This window comes from Macaca thibetana, chromosome 19 (assembly GCF_024542745.1).
Source record: "Macaca thibetana thibetana isolate TM-01 chromosome 19, ASM2454274v1, whole genome shotgun sequence".
NCBI lineage: Eukaryota > Metazoa > Chordata > Mammalia > Primates > Cercopithecidae > Macaca > Macaca thibetana.
Window position 1 is genome coordinate 43,786,383 of NC_065596.1, and position 18,493 is coordinate 43,804,875.

Consider the following 18,493-nt stretch of genomic DNA (forward strand, 5'->3'; position numbering starts at 1 on the left):
GAAATATTGTGCAGAATCTACACTCCAGATGGAAACACTGGGGAAAGTTTAGGAGCCCACCTTTTCCTCCCCTTACCTTCCGTTCAGGCTTCTGCCCACTAGAGGGCAGCCAAGTCAAACACGGTCTAAAGCTTTACTCAGATTTGGTGATCTCTTCTGGGATCGTTTTTTTTTTTTTTTTTTTTTTTTTTTTTTTTTTTTTTTTTTTGAGACGGAGTCTCGCTCTGTCGCCCAGGCTGGAGTGCAGTGGCCAGATCTCAGCTCACTGCAAGCTCTGCCTCCCGGGTTTACGCCCTTCTCCTGCCTCAGCCTCCCGAGTAGCTGGGACTACAGGCGCCCGCCACCTCGCCCGGCTAGTTTTTTGTATTTTTTAGTAGAGACGGGGTTTCACCGTGTTAGCCAGGATGGTCTCGATCTCCTGACCTCGTGATCCGCCCGCCTCGGCCTCCCAAAGTGCTGGGATTACAGGCTTGAGCCACCGCGCCCGGCCTTTTTTTTTTTTTTTTTTTTGAAAATAGGTATGGCTGGGGCCGGGCGCGGTGGCTCAAGCCTGTAATCCCAGCACTTTGGGAGGCCGAGACGGGCGGATCACGAGGTCAGGAGATCGAGACCATCCTGGCTAACACAGTGAAACCCCGTCTCTACTAAAAATACAAAAACTTAGCCGGGCGAGGTGGCAGGCGCCTGTAGTCCCAGCTACTCGGGAGGCTGAGGCAGGGGAATGGCGTGAACCCGGGAGGCGGAGCTTGCAGTGAGCTGAGATCTGGCCACTGCACTCCAGCCTGGGTGACAGAGCGAGACTCCGTCTCAAAAAAAAAAAAAAAAAAAAAAAAAAAAAAAAAAAATAGGTATGGCTCTGTTGTCCAGGCTGAAGCGCGGTGGCGCGATCTCGGCTCATGGTGGCAACCTTCCCCTCCTGGGCTCAAGCTATCCCCCTGCCTCAGCCTCCCGAATAGCTAGGATTACAAATGCATGCCACCATGCCAGGCTAATTTTTGTAATTTTTGTAGAGACAAGGTTTTGCCATGTTGTCCAGGCTGGTCTTGAACTCCTGGGCTCAAGCAATCTGCCTGCCTTGGCCTCCCAAAGTGTTGGGATTACAGGCATGAGCCACCAGGCCCGGCCTTCTGAGAGTGTTAATGTGAAAAATTCTATCGAAGTTGTCTATCAAAGTTGCCACACACCATTTGTCTCTTATGAGTGTTCTTTTTTTTTTTTTTGAGACGGAGTCTCACTCTGTCACCCAGGCTGGAGTGCAATGGTGCGATCTCGGCTCACTGCAACCTCCTCCTCCCAGGTTCAAGCAATTCTCCTGGCTCAGCCTCCCGAGTAGCTGGGATTATAGGCGTGCGCCCCCATGCGGGCTAATTTTTGTATTTTTAATAGAGGCGGGGTTTCTCCATGTTGGTCAGCCTGGTCTCGAACTCCTGACCTCAGGTGATACACCGGCCTCTGGCCTCCAAAGTGCTGGGATTACAGGTGTGAGCCACTGCGCCCGGCCCTTATGAGTGTTCTTTTGGGACCCTGTCAGAGCAGCTTACTAAGCACTTCCTCTGTTGTTACCTTGTTGAGTCGAGGTCTCCTCTGAAACTTTGTGTATATTTTGAGGAGATGGACTATTTCTAGAGGTCGTCCCAGAACTGCAACTGTGCTTTCCCATAATAAATCTACGAATACTGACTTCTCTTTTTTTTTCCCTTTGAGACAGGATCTTGCTCTGTCACCCAGGCTGGTGCAATCATGGCTCACTGGAGCTTCGACCTCCCGGGCTCAGCTGATCCTCCTGCCTCAGCCTCCTGAGTAGCTGGGACTATAGGCATATGCCACCATGCCTGGCTAATTTTTTTTTTGTTTGTTTTTGGTATATTTTGTAGAGATGGGGTTTTGCCATGTTGCCCAGGTTCTGACTTCTAATAAACAAAAAATTTGGTCTCTGTATCTTTCTTTTTCCCTTTATATTTCACTGAAGAAAATGAAGGTGGGCTTCTTCATGGGGCTGGGCCAGTTAGAATTAGGCTACACTCATATAAGCATTTCCCCAAATCCTCCTAATACCTCTTGTGAAAAAGGGTATCCGCCACATCACACCATCAATTCTGTGACAACTTATTCTAACCTGCTGCTTCTCAATCCTATCTGCAAGACATCATCTTGAAAACAACATCAAAAGAAAAATAAAAAAACCAAAAAAACGCAAGATGGGCATTGGTTATATCAGCTGTCTTCCACTGTCATAATTTTCTCACTGTTATAATTCGTGCAAAGGTGGTTTCAATCCTAAGCATAAAAATGAACCATTTTTCCTGTATTTTTGGGTCTTCAATCTGAAAGCACTTGTGTATACATATTAAATAAATTTGTATACCTTTTCTCCAATTAATCTGCCCTTTGCAAATTGATTTTTCAGCAACCTTGAGAGGACCAAAGCCCTTGGCCCCTACAAGGGATTTATGGCTTTTATTTTCAGACTTCTTATGGAAGTTGGCTGCCTTTCTAATTAAAAAAAATACTTGCCATACGAAATTCTTTTCTTTTTTATTTATTTTTTTAAATAATAGAGACAAGGTCTTGCTATGTTGCCCAAACCAGTCTCAGACTCCTGGGTTCAAGCAGTCTGCCAGCTCAGCCTCTCAAAGTGCTGGGATTACAGGTGTGAGTCACAGTACCCAGCCAGGTAATTCTTTTTATTTGTCATCCTTGTATGGTAGCTGAGACCACACAGGTCTGCACCAACATGTCTGGCTAATTTTTGTGTTTTTTGTAGAAACAGAGGCAGGCTGTGTAGCCCAGGTGGGTCTCAAACTCCTGGATTCAAAGAATCTCCTGCCTCAGCCTCCCAAACTGCCGGAATTACAGGCATCAGCCCCTACGCCCTGCCTATAATCCCATGTAGCTGGGATTACAGGCACCCACCACCACTCCCAGCTAATTTTTGTATTTTTAGTAGAGACGAGCTTTCACCATGTTAGCCAGGCTGGTCTTGAACCTCAAATAATCTGGCCGCCTTGGCCTCCTAAAGTGCTAGGATTACAGGCATGAGCTACCGCACCCAGCCTGTCACCTTGATTTAAATGAATGCAGCTTTCTTAGTGTCTTGATGTTTGTGAATTTCTGTGGAGTTTGATATTGCTCCTTTTGCTGCTTGTTCTGTTTCTCCAGGGTCCCGTTATCACTTGACTTGCTGTTATATTATGTTTGATTTATTACAGATACCCCATCAGCCTGGGTCTCTCTTTACAGCCTTTGCACACATAGGTCTCCACATAGGGATTTGGATTATCTCAGTATCCCACATCCTCACTGTCCCCTGTCCCCGCCAACACCTTTCTTTTTTTTTTTTTTTTTTTTTTGAGACGGAGTCTGCGCTGTCACCCGCGCTGTCTCAGCCCAGGCTGGAGTGCAGTGGCCGGATCTCAGCTAGTTTTTTTTTTTTTTTTTTTTTTTTTTAGACACTGCAAGCTCCGCTCACTGCAAGCTCCGCCTCCCGGGTTCACGCCATTCTCCTGCCTCAGCCTCCCGAGTAGCTGGGATCTCCTACAGGCGTCCGCCTCCCCTCGGCCGGCTAGTTTTTTGTATTTTTTAGTAGAGACGGGGTTTCACCGTGTTAACCAGGATGGTCTCGATCTCCTGACCTCGTGATCCGCCCGTCTCGGCCTCCCAAAGTGCTGGGATTACAGGCTTGAGCCACCGCGCCCGGCCTCCGCCAACACCTTTCTAAAGTTTTCTAGTCCCTCCTTTTCGTTTGTGCTCCTTAAAGCCCAGCCCCATGCCTGACTTTGGTTCCCACTGAGTACTGCTACAAGCATTCTACATTTGTGGATATTAAATCTTTGGCAAGGTCATTTACCTGGGCTGGAATAGGGTTCTCGGCTGATCTTCCTTCTTAAACACCCACCCAATGGGAGAGGCTGATACTCAACATGCAAACCTTGTTTTTTACTTCTCCAGGCAAAGGGTGTTGGAAGACATTCTGAAAGGGGTGTGTTGTGAAGATTTACAAATAGTCTTTGAATATCTGCTTTATGATCGGTCTTGGAGGTGCCTTGTGGGTGTGGCTTTGGAAGGATGGTTACAAGGAAATTGTGGATATTAAGGAAGTCAGGAAAGGAAAAGATCACTCACAATTCAATAATTCAGAGAAAGCTACTAAGGGACTTGCTGGCTGCTTGATGCCCAGAGGCCAGGCCATAACTTCTATCAAGGCTCAGGACTGTGGATAGAGAATTTAAAGGGGCACCACAAAAGAAACTCAGTAATCAAGATAAACAAATTTTTAATGTAATATCTTTAAAAACACAAACTAATGCATAAAGAAAACACCCATATTGAGCAGAAAGGTTACAATTGTGCCTCTGCTTCAATTCCACCCCACCCTCCAGAAGTTTCCCTCAAGCCGCACCTGTAAGATAAAAAAAAGATAAAAACCTGTAAGATAAAAGATAAAAACGAGCTGGGTGTGGGGGCTCAAGTCTGTAGTCCCATCACTTTGGGAGGCCGCCGCAGGTGGATCACTTGAGGTCAGGAGTTCGAGACCAGGCTGGGCAATATGGCGAAACACCGTCTCTACTAAAAATACGAAAAAAGAAAGAAAAAAAAATTGGCATGGTGGCGGGTGCCTGTAATCCCAGCCACTTGGGAGGCTGAGTCAGGAGAATTACTTGAACTCGGGAGGCGGTTACAATGAGCCAAGATCTTGCCATTGCACTACAGCCTGGGAGACAGAGCAAGACTGTCTCAAAAAACAAAACAAAACAAAACAAAACCCTCGGGAATTTTTGGCTCAAGCCTCCAATTCTCACCACCACTATCACCAGGGGATCTTCTGCTGTTCACCCAAGTCCAGCCTAAGTCCCCTAAAATCCTGGGGAAACGTGACCAGACTCTCCCCATCTTCATCCCAGGAGTTTGCCCCGAGCCAATATTGCTCTCCCTGAGAACAGTCTGGGGGTTCCCTGTCCTGGTATACTGTCCTACTCTAGGGGACACAGGGTTAGTGTCGCCCCCAAACCGGGAGTTCCGAGAGAGTATTGCCTCTCCCTGAGCCACTTCTGTACCAACCTGGCATCTGCTTGGGGAAGGGTGCACCAGGGCAGAGACTTGCGTAGTGAGCTCAGCTCACCTGCAGGTGAAGGTCAGCGCACACTGGCCACCCGGGACCGCATTTTCCAGAATCCTTTGGCGGTCCCATGATGCTCTCGCAGTCATCAGATCTCACTGGCTCGCAGAGGAGAAACTTGTCAACGTCACTTGGGCATCTTAACAGTGGGCTCTTAAACTCGGCTGTGTGCGCTGTGCAGATGTCAGAGGCACCCTGTGTGGGCAAAGCCAACTGCTTGCCCGCCTCTCTAGCTCCAAAACTACAATACCCAGAGGCCTCTGCGGTCACTTCCACTACGTACCCTACGCACCTTCCGTGTGTCGCGTTAACGTCAGAAGCACTTCTGGTCGCTGGTCCCGGCTGGTTAGGCTGGTGGGCACCCGGGGAGGCCTCCCTCCAGGTGTTTCCCACACCTCTGCACCTCGTTACCTGACCGGCTTCAGGATCCGCAGCGTGCACCCGCGTTCGGTGAGTGCCCTATAGGCAGGCAGCATGCCCCTCTGTGCGTCCCTGTGTTACTCACGGGGACTCAGGCTGGGAGCCATAGATCTGTCTCAGAACTCGGGTGCTCTCCTGTGGGCACCTCCAGGCCATTTTCCTTTCACTGGAGCCCACAGGGTTAGAGACAAACCCTCACTCTGTTGCTTGGGGACAAGGGCTTCACTCCCTGGCCCGAGCTTGGGGCTGAGCTTGAGGGTACTGGGTCATCCTGGGCCCCCTGTGGATGGGAATTGGCTGCCCTGGTGATTTCTGTGACATCCCCGACCCCAACTTCGGGGCTCTGGAGCGGACTCCGCTTCACCTCGTGGGGAGGGGGTTTCCACCTTAGAGTCAAAAAAGAGGTGAGAGTTACCTGTAATTCCATCTTGGATGTCAGCAGGATGGATCCCGTTACCTTTTCTTGCCCTGGAGGCTGCCTTGTTGGTACTGGGGAAAGTTCATTCCTAGTTCTGGAAGAGCGGCTTATTCGAACAGGAGTCCTCCTTCAGCATTCCTTTCTGCTCCATCCGTACTGCAGTCATTCATGAAGTAGTTAATTGTAAACACACAAGGAATGGTTTAAATAAAAGTACTGAGACATGTGCACTTAATTGTTCAGTGATGTGGATGAAAGGCAGGGACAGCAGAGATGCCTGTGATTTCAAGTGGTTGGGGAGGACTCCCAGAAGTAGGGCTGTCTCAGCTGCCCCTGACCAGTTTGTTATCTTGGAGATTCTGGGGAAGGCATTCCAGTGGGAGGCAGAAGGACGCCTAGTCTCAGAGGCTGGGCTCTTGCTAGTGTGGAAGGATTATGGTGGCCAAGGGCCTTCTTAAGGTTGATTTTTAAATATGCATAGGTGAAGATACAGACTAGCTGTTCACACATAGAATAAGGAGAAGCTTGATATAGTCTGACCTGAATTTTACATTTGAGAGCATTTTCAGCTTCTGGCAATTGGGACATTTCACCCAAAATTCCAGGTTTCCTGCTTCTTTGAAAATAAATCTGCTTTAACTCTGCACTATTCTTGTTTTTTTGAGATATAGTTTTGCTCTTGTTGCCCAGGCTAGAGTGTGATGACATGATCTCTGCTCACTGCAACCTCTGCCACCTGGGTTCAAGTGATTCTCCTGCCTTAGCCTCCTGAATAGCTAGGATTTACAGGCATGTGCCAACACGCCTGATTAATTTTCTTGTAATTTTTTTTTTAGTGGAGATGGAGTTTCACCATGTTGGTCAGGCTGGTGTTGATCTTCTGACCTCAGGTGATCCACCCGCCTCGGCCTCCCAAAGTGCTGGGATTACAGGTGTGAGCCACCTCACTTGGCCAGTCTGCACTGTTCTTAGTGTCAGACAATTTGAGCCAAACAATGCCTTTCTCATTCGGATATGACCTTCTGGGTCTAATTTTTGTATTTTTGGTATAGCCAAGGTTTCAACATGTTGGCCAGGCTGGTCTCGATCTCCTAACCTCATGTGATCCATCTGCCTCAGCCTCCCAAAGTGCTGAGATTACAGGCACGAGCCAGCGCTTGTCCTTGCCTGGCTAATTCTTTGTATTTTTGAAGAGACAGGGTTTCACCATGTTGGCCAGGATGGTCTTGGATCTCCTGACCTCCTGGTCCTCCTGCCTCAGCCTCCCAAAGAGCTGGGATTACAGGTGTGAGCCACTGTACCTGCCCTCAGTGTAGCTCTTTATCAAAGTATTTATGTAGGAAAAATTAATCAAAGGGCACAAGCATTTCAATACTTAGGTTGTTTAAGATGAAATCTGTGACTGGAAGAGTGCCAGACACACATGAAATGTTTCCTGCATGAAGGAACCACAACTGAAATAAACAAATTTGAAGGAACTAAGTAACAAATTATTTTCTGTTGTTTGGTTTGGTATATTATTTTGGGAATGTATTGGTTACATATGTCAAGGGTGTTGGGAAGAATTTCCAGATACTCTGATATGCATGACAGCTTTATCATACAAAATAAAGCAAGGCTATCTTAGGAAATTAGGTATCACTGCCAAGGACCTTTACATGAGAGGATAAATTAAAATTACTATTAAGTTTGTAACAATCAGATGGACTGGCAGGCAAGTTGTGTCATTTTTTTCTCAGCATTTTTTCTTTTCCTTGATTCAGTAAAACAAACTTAAATGCCAGCTATCTGCAGAACACTCACTAGACTATGTTTAATGATATGTGAAACACAGCCTGCACACTCACAGATCCTTGCCACGTCCCGTTCCCGTCCTCTCAAAACCTGTGTTGCCGGGCGCAATGGCTCACGCCTGTAATCCCAGCACTTTGGGAGGCCGAGAGGGGTGGATCACCCAAGGTCAGGAGTTCAAGACCAGCCTGGCCAACATGATGAGACCCTGTCTCTACTAAAAATACAAAAATTAGCTGGGCCTGGTGGCAGGTGCCTGTAATCCCAGCACTTTGGGAGGCTGAGGCCGGCAGATCATGAGGTCAGGAGATCCAGACCATCCTGGCTAACACGGTGAAACCCCGTCTCTACTAAAAATACAAAAAAATTAGCCGGGCCTGGTGGTCAGGAGGGCACCTGTAGTGAAACCCCGTCTCCAGCTACTCCGGAGGCTGAGGCGGGAGGCTGAGGAGGAGAATGGCATAACCTGGGAGGCGGAGCTTGCAGTGAGCCGAGATCGTGCCACTGCACTCCAGCCTGGGCGACAGAGCGAGACTCCGTCTCAAAAAAAAAAAAAAAAAAAAAAAAAAAAAAAAAATGGCGGCGACGAGGCGGATTCGGGGACTGGGGCAGCCCTGATAGCGGCGGCTGCGCAGTCTGAGGCGGCGGGTGGGAAGAGGACTATGAGAGGGGCCTACGGGAGACCCAGCATCGGACCCATAGGAGTCCTGTTCTCAGGACCTTCTCCATTGGTCTTCTGCTTCGGTTCCCGGTGGAGGAGGAGCTTCAGGGTGCCGGCTGGCCTCTCCAGACTTCTTTTCGGATCCGATTATGGATCCGACCGGGTGACAGGAATGGGGTTACAGTGTAGTGAGGTGGGAAGGGTCTCGCTGGGGCACAGAAAGATCCCAAGGGCCGCAGGGCGTACTGTCCGCCGAAAATGCACTGATCCGTGAGCCCACTGCCTCCCTCCTTCCTGGGTGGAGCAGTGGACTCCTGCCTTAATCTCCAAGGCCTAGGTACTCCGCATCCCAATACTCCTTTCTGCCGTATGTGCAAAGAGAGACAGAGGTGAGTCCGAGATGGAGGCAATGTGACCACACGTGGCACTGATGTCCCCCAAGAGCAGATAGAGTGAGCGTGTGTCTTTGAGGCCATACGGGGCGATGCCGAGACGGACAGTGATGGACGTACCCCGACGCCACCTCCCTTGCACCCAGCAAAACCCAGTCCTTTGGCCCCTGACATCGTGGCAGCGAAAAGATTCAGTGCTTGCAGGCACTTTCCTCAGGAGCAGAGGAACTGGATGACCCTCAGGAATGAGAGAGGAAGTGCAGGTGAGATGCAACACCGCCTTTTCTAGAAGGCAAAGGTGAGTCACGCTGGTGTCCTCTCCCGCTCTTCCTGGACCGACCACGCAGCCAGCAGTTGGGACATGGAGACCGAGGGAGCTTCCCCGTCCCAGACAGGTATGGAAGCCCAGAGCTCCAGGATTATCACACCTGCCCAATCAACCAGAAATAGGTTTGCAGAGAGAAGCAATCACGAAATGGACCCCCACGAAGTTTGTCCCTGATAGACTGGGAAGTGATCTTTGTTGAAGACACTGAGCCAGACGAAGAAGCCTCAAGGCTTGTCCAAAATTGGGCAGACAGAGCAAGAGGGAGGACAGAGCAGAGGCCAGAGCCCAGGCAGGATACGGCAAATGCAACCATCACGGGCATCCGGGGAGAAGTGCAAAACGGGTGACTTGGACAGAAAGGCCAGCGTTTGTGTGACAGAGATGCTTGCCCCATGTCATTGCCGGCTTCCTTCTCTGTCCCTGTGTCGAGCTGTGGCTAGATTACTCAATGAGGGCGGAGGGCGAAAGGAGTGAGAACCATCTTCTTGAAGGTGTGTGGGCACCCTCCTGCGGGTGGACAGTGAGCACCTGGGAGACCTTTGTCCTTGGCTGGGGTGTGGTCCTCGGGATCCTAGCAAAGAGGCCGCTCAGAATGGAAAGGGGATGAAAACACTGTGGGGGGGGGGGTAATCCCAGCACTTTGGGAGGCCGAGAGACTCGGACCATCCTGATACCCAAGCACTGCCACGGAGGGCTCCTTGAGCCCTCCTTTGCCAAGCCTCAGGGACAAGTTTCTGAGACAACCGTGGGAATCACTGTAATGGGAGAGGCAGCTCGCGCTCAGGGACAAGTTTCTGAGACAACCGTGGCATGCGCATTGGCTGGTCCGACTGGCGCTCTGCTCCTGGAAGTCAGACTGTGGCCCCTTGAAACAATGGCAGCTGCGCGGCTGCAGGGGGGCTACTGCTGCAGCCCCGGTGGCGGCTAGATCCGAGGTCCAGTAGGGGACAGCGTGGGAGAGGGGGCCGCGGGCGTCCCACGGCCAAATCCTCAGGAGTCCTGTCTTCAGGACCTCCTGAAGCCGACTGCCACCGGTGGAGGGGGAGCCTCAGGGTGCCTGCTGGGGTCTCAGGACTCCTCTTCAGGTGCGATTTTGGACCCCTCTGGGTGAGAAAGAGGGCTTACCGCATCTGGTGAGGCAGGCAGGGCCTTGCTGCAGCGCAGAATGATCCTATAGGCCTCAGGGCGTGGTGTCAGCTGAAAATTCACTGACCCATGAGCCATCTGCCTCCCTCCTCCTTTGAAAGAGCAGTGGCCTGCCCGGCTTCTAAAAGCCCTGGGGCTCCTGCAAGCCGACACCGCTTTCCAGGACACGTGCGCAGAGGGACAGGGGCAAATCCGAGGTGGAGCCAATGCAACCACACGTCGCACTGGTGTATCCCAGAGCAGATGGGGTGAATGTGTGACACAGAGGGCATATGGAGCAATGGCGAAACAAACGATGGTGTCCAGGCATGTGCCTAGTGGAAGAGGGGCACAAGTGACCTTTCCATCAATGCCAAGGAAAATCAAAGAACACCTGGGAACCAGGAAGGGGTCTGTGGGTGAGCCCAAGCCACATTTTGAAATGCCTGCCAAAGGAGCAAAGAGGTTTCTGCAAAGTTCACCCCACTCCCGACACTCCACCGCCCAGGTAGCCCCGAGGCAATCTCCCCTGAGCCCAGCCCCAGGCCCAGCCCAGTCCCGTTGGTTCCCCGACATTCCTTACAGCCAAAAGATTCAGTTGTGGGATGCAGCCCACCCAGGAGCAAAGGAGAGGATGTCCCTCAAGAATAAGACAGGAAGTGCAGAGGAAATGCACTTTCCTAGAATCCAAGGCCAGTCACTGTCGCCTACCGCTCATTCTAGGCAAACTACTCAGCCATCAGGTGAAACATGGAGACCGAGGGAGCTTCCCTGTCTGAGACAGGTATGGAAGTTCAGAGGTCCAGGGTTGTCAAAACTACCCAATCAACCAGAAACAGGTTTGGAGAGAGAAACGCTGATGACACGGATCTCCACGAAGTTTCTCCCTGATGGACTGGGAAGTGTTTTTTGTTGAAGGCATTGATCCAGACCAAGAAGCACCTAGACCCCTCAAAACAGGGCAGACAGAGCAAGAGGGAGGACAGAGCAGAGGCCAGAGCCCAGGCAGGATAATGCACAGTGTCACCACCACGGGCATAAGGAAAGGAGTGCCAAACGGGTGAGTTGTCCAGAGAGTCCGGCGTCCCAGTACAAGGATCCTTGCCATGTCCCCTTTCCTGCTTCTTTTTAAGATTGTGTGGTGATGTGTGGTTTCATTTCTCCGAGAAGAGCCATGAGGAGATAGAACCATCTTCTTTGACTTTGGTTTGCTTCCCTCCTGCAGGACAATGAACTCCTGTGAGGCTATTTGTCCTTGGCTGGAATATGGTCATCTTGATCCTAGAAAAGAGGCCGCTTAGTATAGGGATGAGATTTTAATTTCTCCGGGAGCGATGCCTCTCCACATGTTGTCCAAGCCTTCACAAACCCAAAGTGGAACCGCTGCGAAAAGGACTGACAACCCCCCACGTGACCCAGCCACAGAGGCAGAAAAGAGGCTCACTAAAGACAGGCAGACATGCCGGAAATCGCTTTGTGGTGCACAGGGCACATTCACCCCAACACTCACTCGCACACGGGCGCACAGACAGAGAGACAGAGAAAGCGAGAGAGACAGACAGAGACGGAGAGACAGAGAGAAGAAAGAATGTGATACCCACAGACACAGCAGTGGCACAGAAACACACCCTCTAGGCAATCCCTGAGGCTGTGGGGTTCTGCTCTTTAGGAGAACGACTCTCGGGTGAGACAGCAGTCCACGGGCACACAGGCAGACCTGTCCTCGAGATCACGGGGGTACGACTTTTGGGGGGACTCACCAGATCACCGTCCGGGCAGGCCTGAGGCTGGGATGCCGCGCTGCTTTCCTTGGACTCCGTCTGTTTCTGCATCCTGGTAGGCCCTCCGTGTATCGCGGTGTCCCAAAACGGTTTTGTCGACCCCTTGGATTGGTGAGGCTGGCGCCTCGACACCGACGCACTGCCACGGAGGGCTTCTGCTTTGTCGGGGCTCAGGGAGTCGTCCTCAGCCAACCGTTGGAGTCGCTGTGACAGGAGAATGGGCTCGGGCCTCGCGCATGAGCATTGCCCAGGCCGACTCGTGCTTGAAGTCCGGCTGCGGCCCCTTTACACAGGTTCGCCGACGCGTGTGCGGGGGCTTCTGTGGCAGTCGCGGTGGCGGCTGGAGTGGGGATGTAGTAGTGAGCATTGTGGCAGTGGGGGCTTCGGGCCTCCCAGGGTCGGCTCCCCGGGAGTCCTGTCCTCAGGACCTCCTCGAGCTGACTTCTACCGGTGGAGAGGGAGATTTAGGGCGCCAGCTGGGGTCTCCGGACTCACAGGCTGGAGTGCGTTCGTGTGATCATAGCTCACTGCAGCCTCAGTCTCCCAGGTTTCAGCGATTTTCTTGCCTCAGCCTCCCACGTACCTGGGACTACAGGCATGTGCCCCCACACTCAACTACTTTTCTTCAAAAACATTTGTGTATGAATGGGGACTTACTATGTTGCCTGGCTCATGTCAAGCTCCTGGGCTCAAGCCGTCCTCCTGCCTTGGCCTCCCCAGGTGCTGAGATTAAGGTGTGAACTTCGCATGCAGCTAAATTCTTATATCTTAAATCCCTACCTCCCACAACAAGCAGATGTTAGTCCTGCTTATTTTATAACTTTTTGCTGTTCATGTCTCTTTTTGTCCCTGGACATAGTGATTAGCAACCTACTCTCCACCAAATTTCAAATCATTAAGGGCATTATGCTGTGTCCCAGGAGTGGCTGAGGCTTCAAGGACCTGCTGCTCTAACCTAGGCCTGCTGAGGAGTACAATTCATCTTGTGTTTCTGTGTTGTTTAACGACCTTCCTGAGCTCCTCTAAGTCAGTCCATCCTGCCACAACTGGGAAGAATCAGGAAACTCTCCAGGAAAACGTTTCTCAACCTGCCTGTTGTCAGGTAGAAGACAGGTCTGCTGACCATGGCAGGCGTGGCAGCGCGGGACAGTGAGCGCCCCCCACCGTGTTTGCTATTCACTGCATGTTCCACCTGAACTTTCCCGTCTGCTCAGTGAGTCTTGACAGTGGGGTAAAGGAGACTCATGCTCAAAGACCAAGGCTGACCCTCTTTGAATACAATGCCTTGACCTAGTTACTGTCACCATGGTTTTGTCTTCAGGGACTAAAAGATACAATAAGAATTGTTCCTTTAATCGTCCTGTTGATGCACAAAATACTTAAGTGCTTCTACATAGGTCTGCTCTTTTGCACCACAGAGCATTAAGGGAAAGTCCCCACAATAAGAATGCCTTTCACCTGAGCTGCTACATGTGACAGTTAGACAGCTAAAGGTTAAAAAAAAATCAAAGCTCTCCAAATGTTGTGGGTATGACAGCTGGTCCAACTTCACAGTCTGTACTTTCCCTCTCTAACAGCAAGGATAAATACAGAGATAACTAGCAACTGATACCCTAGTGTGCCAAGCCATTGATGTATCTGTGTGATTAAAAACCAGCATTTAACCATACCCCAGATACATTAAAAATCAACCCCACACTCACAGTAATCAAAGTAATGAAAGTAATTCCACTTTGCTTCCAGATGGCAGTTACAATTGGAAAGGAAATACCTAGTTTACAGGAGGCATTAATACTTACATTGTTGCAGAACCTGAACGCTTATAAGAAAGTATTCTGGACTTTCTGACCTGGATACTAACAAATAGTGAAAAATACATGTCTGAGAATACTCTTGGAACAGAAATGTGAAAAACCCAAAGTAAGAGATATTATGAAGGATCAAATATAAAATGACCCACTGCTAAAGAGGCAACAAAGAAAATTGTAGAAGAAAATGACAAAAGGTACTATGCCTTAGTGGGTTTGTGCTACTGTGTAACAAAATACACTAGACTGGGTAATTTCTAAAGAACAGAAATGTATTTCTCACAGTTCCATAGGCTGGAAGTCCAAGATCAAGGTGCCAGCAGAATTGGTGTCTGGTGAGGGCCTGGTCTCCGCATCCAAGATGGCGCCTTGTGCACTGTCTTCAGGAGGGGATGCACTGTGTCCTCATATGGCAGAAGGAGGAAGGGCAAAACAGGGGAAGCCCACTCCCTCCAGTCCTTGTGTAAGAACCCTAAACCCATTAGTGAAGACTCTCCTTTCATGACTGAATCACTTCCTAAAGGCCCTACTTCCTAATCCTGTGAATTGCTGATTAATTTTAGGGGAACACATTCACAGTATAGCACCCTATATTCAATTTCTTAAAAATTATTTTGTTGTTTTGCTTTTCTGTTTTTCAAATGGCTTAAAGTGCACAAAATTGGATTCATCATAATCCTTGGCTCATAGCATACCTTGGCTCCTATTTCATCCTTGTCTGTGCCTGGGCCTCTATATAAATATATTTGAATGCATTTGAGTAATACGGTAATCACTTGTGAACCCACAACACAACCCAAGAACTAGGGTTCTGATCCTAACATCTGCTCCTCCTTTGTCCCTTTTCCTGATTTACACCCTTCAGCCCCAGAGATAACTACTACCCTGAATTTATGTTTAGGATTCCCTTCCTTTAAAAACAATTGTTTTGGCCGGGCGCGGTGGCTCAAGCCTGTAATCCCAGCACTTTGGGAGGCCGAGACCGGCGGATCACGAGGTCAGGAGATCGAGACCATCCTGGCTAACCCAGTGAAACCCCGTCTCTTACTAAAAAATACAAAAAACTAGCCGGGCGAGGCGGCGGGCACCTGTAGTTTCGGGAGGCTGAGGCAGGAGAATGGCGTGAACCCGGGAGGCGGAGCTTGCAGTGAGCTGAGATCCGGCCACTGCACTCCAGCCTGGGCGACAGACCGAGACTCCGTCTCAAAAAACAAAACAAAACAAAACAAAACAAAACAAAAAACAATTGTTTTATTGCATATATATGATTGCCCTAAATGACATATTATTTAGTTTTTTAAGGGTATAATTTATTTACCCATTCTCCTATTAATTTACCCTTTCTCCTATTAGTGAACATTTGGCTTATTTCCAGATTTTTGTGATTATGAATGACATTACAGGAGCATTTCTTTTCTTTTTTTACTGCTTCTGGTACATATGGGCAAGAGTTTCTCCAGGGCCTACGGTAGAGGAATTACTGTGCCATAACATATGAGTATGCTCATTTTTATAAGATAATCCAAATTATTTTCCAAAGTGGTGGTTCTAATTTAAACTCTCACCTCCTGTATTAATTCAAAATGATCTTGTTGATCCACAGTCTCTCCATATTTGGTGATGTGGTTTGGCTGTGTCCCCACCCAAATCTCAGGTTAAATTCTCTCTCTCAGAATTCCCACATGTTGTGGGAGGGACCCAGGGTGAGGTCACTGAATCATGGGGGTCAGTCTTTCCTGTGCTATTCTTGTGACAGTGAATAAGTCTCGTGAGATCTGATGGGTTTATCAGGGGTTTCTGCTTTGGCTTCCTCCTCATTTTCTCTTGCTGCTGCCATATAAGAAGTACCTTTTGCCTCCTGCCATGACTCTGAGGCCTCCCTGACCATGTGGAACTGTAAATCCAATTAAACCTCTTTTTCTTCTCAAACTCGAGTTTGTCTTTATCAGCAGTGTGAAAACAGACTAATACAGTAAATTGGTACCAGTGGAGTGAGGTGCTGCTGAAAAGATATCCAAAAATGTGGAAGCAACTTTGAAACTTGGTAACAGACAGAGGTTGGAACAGTTTGGAGGGCTCAGAAGAAGACTGGAAAATGTGGGAAAATTTGGAACCTCCTAGAAACTTGTTGAATGGCTTTGACAAAAATGCTGATAGTGTTATGAACAATAAGGTCCAGGCTGAGGTGGTCTCAGATGGAGATGAGGAACTTGTTCGGAACAGGAGCAAAGGTGACTCTTGTTATATTTCAGCAGAAAGACTGGCAGCATTTTGCCCCTGCCCTAGAGATCTGTGGAACTCTGAACTTGAAAGAGATCATTCAGGGGATCTGGTGGAAGAAATTTCTAAGCAGTAAAGTATTCAAGAGGAGACTCAGGTGATGTTAAAGACATTCAGTTTTATAAAGGAAGCAGAGCATACAAGTTTGGAAAATTTGCAGCCTGATTTTGTGATAGAAAAGAAAATCCCATTTTCTGAGGATAAATTTAAACTGCCTGCAGAAATTTGCATAAGTAATGAGAAGATGAATGTTAATCCCCAAGACAATGGGAAAAATGTCTATAGGGCATGTCAGAGGTCATCACAGCAGCCCCTCCCATCACAGGCCCAGAGACCTAGGATGAAAAAATGGTTTTGTGGGCCAGGCCCAGGATCACTGCTCTGTGTGTAGCCTAGGGCCTTGGTGCTCTGCATTTCAGCCACTCCAGCCATGGCTGAAAGGGTACAAGACAGATCTCAGGCCATGGCTTTAAGAGTGCAAGCACCAAGCCTTGGCAGCTTCCACCTGGTGCTGAGCCTGCACGTGCACAGAAGTCAAGAGTTGAGGTTTGGAAACCTCCACCTAGATTTCAGAGGATGTATGAAAATGCCTGGATGTCCAAGCAGAAGTTTGCTGCAGGGGTGGGGCTCATATGGAGAAGCTCTGCTAGGGTTGTGTGGAAAGGAAATGTGGAGTTGGAGCCCCTACACAGAATCCCTACTGGAGCACTTCCTAGTGGAGCTGTGAGAAGATGGCCACTGTCCTCCAGACCCCAGAATGGTAGATTCACTGATAGCTTGCACCGTGAGCCTGGAAAAGCTTCAGACACTCAACATCAGCCCATGAAAACAGCCAGGATGTGGGCTATACCCTGCAAAGCCGCAGGGGCAGAACTACACAAGGCCATGGGAGCCCACCTCTTGCATCAGCATGACCTTGATGTGAAAGATGAAGTCAAGGGAGATCATTTTGGAGCTTTAAAATTTGACTACTTGGCTGGATTTTGGACTTGCATGGGGCCTGTAACCCCTTTGTTTTAGCCAATTTCTCCCATTTGGAACAGCTGTATTTACTCAATTACCTGTACCCCCTTTGTATCTAGGAAGTAACTAGCTTGCTTTGGATTTTACAGGCTCATAGGCAGAAGAGACTTGCCTTGTCTCAGATGAGACTTTGGACAGCAGATATTTGGGTTAATGCTGAAATGAGTTAAGACTTTGGGGGACTGCTGGGAAGGCATGATAGGTTTTGAAATGTGAGGACATGAGATTTGGAGGGGCCAGGAGCAGATTAATATGGTTTGGCTATGTCCCTACCCACATCTCAATTTGAGTTGTGTATCTCAGAATTCCCATGTGTTGAGGGAGGGACCCAGGGCGAGGTCGTTGAATCCCTTGGGCTGAGCTTTCCCATGCTATTCTTGTTATAGTGAATAAGTCACAAGATCTGATGAGTTTATCAGGGGTTTCATCTTCTGCTTCTTTTGCTTCCTTCTCATATTCTCTTGCCATTGGTGTGTAAGAAGCGCCTTTCATCCATGGCCATGACTCTGAGGCCTCCTCAGCCATGTGGAACCATAAATCCGTTAAGCCTCTTTTTCTTCACAGTCTCAGTTATGTGTTTATCAGCAGGGTGAATGTGAACTAATACATTTGGTATTGTCAAACTTCTTAATATTTGTGGAGAGAATAGATATGTAGTATCTTGGGCATTTTCCTGATTACTAATGAGGGTGAGAAAATTTTTATGTTTTAGGGGCATTCTCTTTTGTGAAATCCCTATTAATGTCTTTTCCCAATTTACTGTTGGATTGCTATTTTTAAAATTAATTCATAGGAGCTCCTTATACTTTGTTGATATGATATTAATCTTTCATAGGTTTTAGGTATTGCAAATGTCTTCTTCTAGTTTATAGTTTATCTTTTTACTTTTTTACCTTTATTTTTTATTTTTTAATTTTTTTTTTGAGACAGAGTGTTGCTCTGTCATTCAGGCTGGAGTGCAGTGGTTCACTGCAACCTCCACCTCCCAGGTTCAGACGATTCTTGTGCATTAGCTTCCCAAGTAGCTGGGATTACTGGTGTCTGCCACCAATGCCTGGCTAATTTCTTGTATTTTTAGTGGAGATGGGGTTTCACCATGTTGGCCAGCCTGGTGTCAAACTCCTGACCTCAGGTGATCTACTGTTGGGATTACAGGCTTGAGACACCATGCCCAGCCTATCTTTTCACTTTTTGATGTAAAAAGTTCTTAATTTTGTGATAGTCAAAACGTCTAATCTTTTTAAATGGTTAAGTGGCTTTTTGTATCTCATTCACTTACATTTTCTACTAAAAGTTTTAAAATTTTGTTTCTGATGGGTAAGTCTTTGGTACATCTGGAATTTAATGTTT

The 18,493-nt window shown here is 48.5% G+C and overlaps 2 protein-coding genes and 1 pseudogene across 2 annotated transcripts in view; 1 reads left to right on the plus strand and 2 right to left on the minus strand.

Moving 5' to 3' along the window:
* GMFG (glia maturation factor gamma) overlaps window positions 1-18,493 on the minus strand; it is a 257,896-nt gene that overhangs the window by 225,941 nt on the left and 13,462 nt on the right. The gene's annotated exons all lie outside the window — the stretch shown is intronic.
* PAF1 (PAF1 homolog, Paf1/RNA polymerase II complex component) overlaps window positions 1-18,493 on the minus strand; it is a 231,254-nt gene that overhangs the window by 167,696 nt on the left and 45,065 nt on the right. The window lies entirely within an intron of this gene.
* LOC126942075 (endogenous retrovirus group K member 21 Gag polyprotein-like) overlaps window positions 5,242-18,493 on the plus strand; it is a 129,349-nt pseudogene continuing 116,097 nt past the window's right edge.